The sequence below is a fragment of the Equus caballus genome, chromosome 10 (genome assembly GCF_041296265.1).
Source record: "Equus caballus isolate H_3958 breed thoroughbred chromosome 10, TB-T2T, whole genome shotgun sequence".
Classification (NCBI taxonomy): domain Eukaryota; kingdom Metazoa; phylum Chordata; class Mammalia; order Perissodactyla; family Equidae; genus Equus; species Equus caballus.
In genome coordinates, this window is record NC_091693.1 from 1,793,470 (window position 1) to 1,798,894 (window position 5,425).

Sequence of the window (5,425 nt, forward strand, 5' to 3'; positions counted from 1 at the left end):
TCAGGAGGGAGGCCTGGAGGCAAATCCCTCACCGTCAGCTCGGTGGGTGGGAGGCCCAAGCTCGGGCTCCGGTGGGGTGCAGAGGCAGGTGCCCCGGGAACGCTGTCAGCCTGGGGAAGGTGCTTTTGGCACGGAGCCGGGTTGCGGTCTGCAGATTGGCTGTGGGGCCAGCGCCTGCCTACAGGGCGTGTGGGCGTCAGGAGACAGCGTGTGCAGAGTGCTGTCTGGGTGTGGGCTCTGCAGAGGCCAGCTCCGAGGAAGGACCTGCACGCAGGCGGCCACCTGGGAGGGCGCAAGGGGCAGCAGGGCCGTGAGGCCGGGGAGAGGTGGCCTCTGAGTGTGCTGGGAGCAGCTTACCCCAGGACGGCTGAGCTCAGGGCTGGCGGCGACAGCTCTCCAGCTGTCCCTCCCTCGCTGGCCGAGGCCTGCTCTGCTGTGCTAGCGCTGGCACTTGAGGACCGTGCCACATGAAGTGCACTGTGAGAAAAACTCCTGCCTGTAGCTGCTTAGGATCAGCTTGTAAGTCACTTTGAGTACATCTCTGTTCTCGTGTGTGACGAAGGGGGTGGGGGGTGGGGAGTGGGCAAAATGGGTGAAGGGGTCAGAGGCCATGAACCTCAGGTCCTGGGGAGTGGCGTGCAGCGCGGGACCATTCCCCTGTGGGTGCCGTCCAGGGCCGGCCGCAGGCGCTGGCGGGAGGAAGACAGGACGGCGCCGGCACTGGGGACGGAGTGCTGAGGGGTATGGGTGGGCAGTGTGTCTAGAAATATGCCTGGCGACACTTACGTGCTTAATAGGGGCGAGCTACATTACTTCAAATTGGGAGGGCCTCTAGAAATCGTTGGGTCCGACTCCTGTTTTCTTCATAGAGGGAAACTGAGGCCCGAGAGGAGGCCTTTCCCAGGGACCATTACGGGCCCCGTGGCGGGGCTGGCCTGGCACCTGGGCCACTGTTTCCTCCCAGGGGCCTCTGTGGGTGTTTGCTCTTTACGGGGGTTTCTGGAATGCTCCCTCTGCCCCGGTACGCTCCACATCGTATCCTGTCAAATCCTCTCGACAGTGCGTGTGGTGGGAATTACGACCCCACTCACAGATGAGGAAACTGAGCCCAGGAACGGCACACTGGGTTTGAGCCCCAGGTGCCGGCTCCAATTCCAGCACACACACAGCCTCAGTGAGCATCCGGGAAACATAGGGCACACGCTGTGGAAACATGAAGCATGTGGTGTCAGAGACAAATACATTTTGTTGAGGGAAACGAAAGTTTTGGCCAAAACCAAGCCACAAAGCTGTTGGAAACGCATGGGCCGGGGACTGACGCTACTGCCAGGGAAGCTGGGGCTCCCAGCTAGCTCGATGGATGGGGGGTTGCCGCCTCTAGAGGGTGGGAACCAGCCTGAGAGAGAGGGGGACAGGGAGAGAGAGAGAGAGAGGGAGAGAGAGAGAGAGGGAAAGAAAGGTTGAGGGAGCAGCAGGGACCACAGAGAGGGATCCCTGGAGCGAGAACAAGGCGCCCACGGTGGGGTGGGGCACCCCTGCCACCCACCTGCCTGCCTGCCTCTCGGAGCCACATGTGGGGAGACACCCACCCCCTGGGACTCGTGTTTGGGCACAGATTTGCCCGGTGACTTCTGGAGGGGGTAGACGGTCACCTCTACTTCCTTCGAGTCAGACAGGGTCTCTGGACTCCAGCTCCAGGGAGACTGCCTCGCTTTTGCTGGGCCCCTTCTTGCTTGTCACAGACCAGGTACAGAGTCAGCGCTGTCAGGTGCTGGAAAACCAGGGGCTCGTAGGCCCAGGGTGTTGACTGTTCCTGCCGCCATTTGGCTAAATGGTGTCCATTTCTCAGGCCTGTGGAGGTTAAGCTTCTGCCCCTCGGGCAGGGCGGGTGGGCTGGGTGGGCCGTGTTGGTCTGCATTTGCAGCTCCCAGCACTGCACCATCCCCTCTCTGTGCCCCGTGGAGGTCTCAGCTGGTCCCTTCAGTGGCTCTGAAACACCAGAGCTGGAGGGGTCATCTTGCCTTTTTTCGGTGTGGGGAAAGGAGAAGAGATGCTCCCGTCCTTCCGGAGCAGACCCAACAGAACCCTTCAGACCCTCAAAACGAGCAACAAAAATTCAGTGTGTCGCTTACATTTGTGCTTTTTCAACAGTTCACTCTGAGACATGGACTTCTCTCACACACCTTGGGAGGCGGCTTCAGGCCAAATGAGGAGTTCTCCCGCTAGAACCTTGACAATCAGGGGATGCCTCACATGAATCCGTTCTCTGTGGCAGTGGATTCTGGGGCCACAGCTGGTTCTCAGGGTTTTAAATCCAGGCCCCACTGGCAGTCAGGGCGGCCAGCATTCCTTCCATCCCCTGCTCAAACTCCCAGGAGGACCAGTGGCAGAGCCAGCCCTCGAGGGACCTGCGGCTGGATGCGAGGCGAGATGACCCCAGGGGGCGCGTCAGAGACCCGCACAAACAGAACATCCCTCCCCAGCTTGGGCGTGCCAGGAGAGGGGCCAGGAGCCCAGGGCCACGAGCCTCCTTCGCTGACCCAGCTGGCACTCTGTGTGGTCACCTGCCCCTCCCCCGCGTCCGGGTGCGGACTACAGCCTGGCTTTGTCCTCTTTGTCCTTCAGTTGCTTGTCTGCCACAAAGAGATTATCACGTCTGCCCTGCCCGTGACTGCTGGGCCACCTGACCAGGACATCTTAGCATTTCTCAGCTCTTTCGTCCGTCCTCTGCTGTTGGGTGTCAGAGCGCCCTGGACCGGTTGTGTGGTCACCGGTTGCTCCTGCAGCCCGTCCTTCATCAGTGCCTTCCCTGCCGTGTCAGGCTGCCACCACCGCTGATCTCGATGCACACAGATCCTGTAGGCTTTTCTGCCCTCATCTTAGTTGACACCTTTGCAACGTGCGGTGTGCCTGTCTCCTGTTGGAAATATGTGTCTTTCTTGGCCTCCACGACCTGCAGTTGCGTTTCCTTCTGTCTGTCTGCCCAGTGGTTCTTGGGTGGCTCCCACTCCTCTACCCCACAGCGGAGTCTGGCAGGGTGGCTCCTTGGCCTTCTTCTCCTCCCCTCCTTCTCCACGGGTGATCTTCCTATCCCACAGCTTCAAAGTTGCCCTTGTCAGGTGGCTAGAGCCATGCGATGAGCACAGGAAACCGGCGTTAGAGCGCGGTGAGCGTGCGTTTCCCGTCTGTGCATCTGCGGCTGGCTGGAGCAGCTCAGCTCCACGTGCCTCGTTCTGGGGCCCAGTCACACAGGCGTCATCGTCTCACGGTGAATGGCGAAGTTCGAGTCAGCGAGACCAACTGCGCACGAGCACTTCAAGCTCCCACTTCCACTGTGTGGACTTGGGGTTGACCTCGAGGTCGGGGGCCAGGGAGCGTGCTTGACCCACAGTGAGCAGTGGCACAGAGGTAGACGAATGATTCTATCGTGGAGAGTGAGGCACCGGGGCCAATAATTCAATCTACCCAGCACTTCTGTGCCGACGACTCCCTAATGTGTCTCCAGGCCACTCTCTGTCCTGACTCATAGTCCATGCCCCCTTGACGTCTCCACTTGACTGCAGAAAGCTACAGACGACGATTACTCAGAGCATCTGTGCCCTCTCTCTAAGGCTGTTTCCCCACCTGTGAAATAAGCAGACGATATGCTGGTTCTGAGAGTAGGTCTGGGGGTTGAGGTCTCGCATCGCCTTTGACTTTCCTTAGGATTTGTTCCCCCGCTGGATTTAGGTGACGGTGAAGAACGTGGATGTGTAGCCAATGACCAATTCTGGAGGATGCTAGAACCTTCTGTTGACCCCTTCCAGTCCCATGCTCCTGGCTCTCATGGAGCTCTCTCGGACCCTCTGGAGGTCGGCTGGGCTGTGCAGGGTGAGTGGAAGAGGACCCACTGGGCTGTGGGCAGAATGGAGAGCCCTCACAGTGGCCAAGAATTGGTCTCCAAGCCCAAGCTCTGAGTTCAGAGAGGCGGGACCAGTGTGTGGCCCCACAGTTCTGTTGCTACTAAGATGGAGAATTCTTCTGTGGTCGTTCTCATGGGGGCGGGCATGGCTCAGGGACCTCACGTCCTGGGCAGGCTGCCCTCTGGCCTGAAACAACCTTTCTGAGCCCCGTGCCCCCAAACAAAAGCTGCATCTGAGTCCTCCGCCTTTGTGCACATCTGCATTATTAGCAATGCTAATACCATTCTGCAATGATAAATAATTAAACAATTATGGTCATGAATCAATAAGTTTAGCACTTTTTTCATCAGCAAATTGTACTGTATAAACAAGAAATATAAATTACCAAGTCTAATTTCCCCCTAAAATTATAAGCATTTTATATCTAATAATTAAAAAAGTATTAGAATTCAGTGTAGGATAGTTAGAACTTTAAAGAATTTTCAGTTTCCACCAAACATCATTAAATTGTCATGTTTTATGTCTCTGAATCTGATTAACATTTTGAGATCTGGCCTCAGAAATCTTTCTTTGTTAGCTCCCAGAGAAGCCCCTCGTTTCCCGTTTCTCTCCATCCTCCCAGACGGTGAGTCCACTGGGCTCCAGCTCCCCAGGGCCTGAATCCACAGGGCCAGCTGGAGAGCTGAGATTTACAGGAACTCTTGATTGAAAGCACGAGTTGCAAATCCGTGGCTTATAGGCTCAGTGCAGGCTTCCACAGCTTTTTTTGGCCTGGTGGGAGTTTTTTTTTTAAGTTTTGTTTTTAAGTTTAGATTTCTAGATTATTTTGAAAAAATCAGAAGATGTAACAACATTGGGCTTATAGTTTAAGTGCCCTATTTAAAGGAAGTGTGTACTGTCCAGATTGTCACAGTCCCCACCACTCCCTGCAGTCTCCCAGGCCCTCCCACTGAAGGCATCAATGATCATCTCAGAGGCGCACATGATCTTGGCCCTGTCTCTCATTTCTGTCATCTACTTGACCCCATAGGCATCAGGGTTTGCAACCCCTAGTTTAAAGGTTGCGATTTGATGCTCTTCCATATTCTAAGCAGATAAGGTGAAGATAAGGCCCAAATCCCAGGGCATTTCACAGGTGGGAAAACAGCGTATCAGTGGGAAGGGGTTCAATGACAAACCCAAGCTCCCATCCAGGCTGGCTCCTTTCACCTGTTGCCCATGGCTTGCTGTGCTCCCGCGCGCCCCGCCCGCCTTCCCCGGCGTTCCTGCTGCCTCCGGTGAACCAAACCCTGACCCCACCCCCTTTGTGGTCCTTTCCTTACCGCTTCCCTCCGTCAGCCTCCCGAAGCAGTGGCGAGGCTCCAAAATTCTCTTTTTCTTTTGTTTCACCCGTCCACTCCCAAAAGACAAAACTCAACCGAAAGAACGCCACGGGGCCCAGTTTCCCGCCTCCACCTCCCGTCCCCAGGCTCAGCTCCTCTGAGCCCACCGGGAGGAGAAGCACGGATCAGTCAGCCAACTGC

The 5,425-nt window shown here is 56.6% G+C and overlaps 1 long non-coding RNA gene across 1 annotated transcript; it reads left to right on the forward strand.

Moving 5' to 3' along the window:
- Nucleotides 1–205: 205 nt before the first annotated feature.
- Nucleotides 206–4,224, forward strand: LOC138915689 (uncharacterized). Its single transcript, XR_011421800.1, has 2 exons — nucleotides 206–519; nucleotides 2,152–4,224. It is a non-coding gene; the product is annotated as an uncharacterized lncRNA (long non-coding RNA).
- The last annotated feature ends 1,201 nt before the right edge of the window (nucleotides 4,225–5,425 follow it).